A 2,517-nucleotide genomic window follows, 5' to 3' on the forward strand; every position below is an offset into this window, starting at 1 on the left:
TTTTTAAAAAGCAAAAACTTTAAACAAACAAAAGAAAAGAAAATCTCTCACTGCACTTCCCAGAGCTTCCTCATTTTCCCAGTGGTAAGTAGCACATGACCTCAGAAGTGAAATCTATGCCACAGCGGCTGTTTTCTCAGATGAATTAAGGATCCTACATGTTTCTTGGTTTCCAGAGAAAGGTGGAATCTAATGGATCCTAAAGTAAAAGTGTGAGTCACTCAGTCGTGCCTGACTCTTTGTGACCCCATGGACTGTAGCCCACCAGGCTCCTCTGTCCATGGGATTTCCCAGGTAAGAGTAGTGGAGTGGGGTTGCCATGCCCTTCTCCAGGGGATCTTCCCGACCCAGGGATCAAACCCCCGTCTCCTGCCTTGCAGGCAGATTCTTTACTGTCTGAGCCACCTTCCCTTGCAGGCAGATTCTTTACTGTCTGAGCCACCTTCCCCGGTGGTCCAGCTGTTAAGAACGAGTTTCTCCTGCAGGGGGCACAGGTTCAAACCTGGTCAGGGAACTAAGATCCCACATGCCACATGCCCCAGAAAAGAAAGATCCTAGGGGATCCGTTTAAACACCAGTGAATTAAACACCACTTAATCCAGGTGTTTTCAGAATAGTCCTCTCTTGAAGAACTCACCAGAGATCTCATACTTTGGCGGGGGGGTGCCATCTGGAACTGGTTTCTCTCCTTAATGAGAGGGCAAACCATGTCAGCCTGCCTGGAAATACCCAGTTAGCATTCAGAGTCCTGTCCAAGGCCAGAAGTGTCGGTGTCTAAGCTTGTGTTTTTTTTTTGCTGTGTGGGCCATCAGAACTTTCTGGAGTTCTTGGTAAAACTACAGACCTGAGTTCCTTCCCCACTGAATAAACCAGAGTCTTTGGGGCCAGGGCCAGGGGTCTGCATGTCTAAGAAGCTTTATACTTGAGTATGGGTTCCCAGGTGGCTCAGCGGTAAAGAAGCCACCTGCCATTGCAGTTTCCATAGGAGGCATGGCTTCGATCCCTGAGTAGGGAAGATCCCCTGGAGGAGGAGATGGCAACCCACTCCAGTATTCTTGACTGGGAAATCCCATGGACAGAGGAGCCTGGTGGGCTGCAGTCCACGGGGTCACAGAGTCGGAGAGGACTGAAGGAACCGAGCGCTCACGCTGTGCGCTCTGCGACCTGAGACGCTCTGGTGCGACCGGCCGCCCTAAGGGAGAGAATTCGCAGATCTCATCAGCTGAAACCTGAGAAGAGGGGGAGGGGAGATGGCCCAGGTTTGTCTCCATGCTTCCTCTCCACATCCCAAGTACGAGGTTGGAGGGGAAGGGTATGCATGACGGACAGTCTCAGTGACACTGGATTCAAGTGGTTGCAGCCCATTTAACACTGTTATCATAGACTTGTGTGTGTGTGTGTATGTGTGTGTATGTGTGTGGGTGCATGCATGCATGAAGGAGTATTTGATAATGCCTCAGTCATGGTTTCACTTGGATTTCTGTCAAGAGTTCAGTTCAGTCGTTCAGTCATGTCTGACTCTTTGCAACCCCATGGACTGCAGCACGCCAGGCCTCCCTGTCCATCACCAACTGCCAGAGCTTGCTCAAACTCATGTCCATCGTGTCGGTGATCCATTGAGTTGGTGATGCCATCCAACCATCTCATCCTCTGTTGTCCCCTTCTCCTCCTGCTTTCCGTCTTTCCCAGCATCAGGGTCTTTTCCAATGAGTCAGTTCTTCGCATCATGTGGCCAAAGTATTGGAGCTTCAGTTTCAGCATCAGTCCTTCCAATGAATATTCAGGACTGATTTCCTTTAGGATGGACTGGTTGGATCTCCTTGCAGTCCAAGGGATTCTCAAGAGTCTTCCCTAACACCACATTTCGAAAGCATCAATTCTTCGGTGCTCAGCTTTTCCTGTAGTCCAAATCTCACATCCATACATGACTACTGGAAAAACCATAGCCTTGACTAGATGGACCTTTGTTGGCAAAGTAATATCTCTACTTTTTAATATGCTGTCTAGGTTGTGAGTATTCCCTGGTGGCTCAGAGGTTAAAGCATCTGCCTCCAATGCGGGAGACCTGGGTTCGATCCCTGGGTAGGGAAGGTCCCCTGGAGAAGGAAATGGCAACCCACTCCAGTATTCTTACTTGGAGAATCCCCTGGACAGAGGAGCCTGGTAGGCTACAGTCCATGGGGTCGCAAAGAGTCAGACACAACTGAGCAACTTCACCTTCACCCTAGGTTGTGATGCTGAATAACTTTTCATATGCTTGCTGGTCATGTGTATACCTTATAAAGCGCTGCTTCAAGTCTTATGTTCATCTTTTAAAACCTGATAATCTTTCCTTACCAATTGGAAGGCGTTTTGGGATATACTCTCGTTTTTAAGGCTTTTGTTGGACTTATCTATTGCACCTGTCTTCTGGCCTGGGGCTTGCCTTTTCACTCTTCCATCGTGAGGTCTTAATGAAGTTCTTTAACAGAGTTGCATGTATTTGAAAGCACTTTGAATCCTCTCCTCACACAGTCC

General features: G+C 48.6%; 1 non-coding gene across 1 annotated transcript; it reads left to right on the plus strand.

Annotated features, from left to right (window-relative positions):
- The first annotated feature begins 2,018 nt into the window (after nt 1–2,018).
- On the plus strand, nt 2,019–2,090 carry TRNAW-CCA (transfer RNA tryptophan (anticodon CCA)). The gene has a single exon. It is a non-coding gene; the product is annotated as a tRNA-Trp (tRNA).
- The last annotated feature ends 427 nt before the right edge of the window (nt 2,091–2,517 follow it).

The sequence above is a fragment of the Ovis canadensis genome, chromosome 20 (genome assembly GCF_042477335.2).
Source record: "Ovis canadensis isolate MfBH-ARS-UI-01 breed Bighorn chromosome 20, ARS-UI_OviCan_v2, whole genome shotgun sequence".
NCBI lineage: Eukaryota > Metazoa > Chordata > Mammalia > Artiodactyla > Bovidae > Ovis > Ovis canadensis.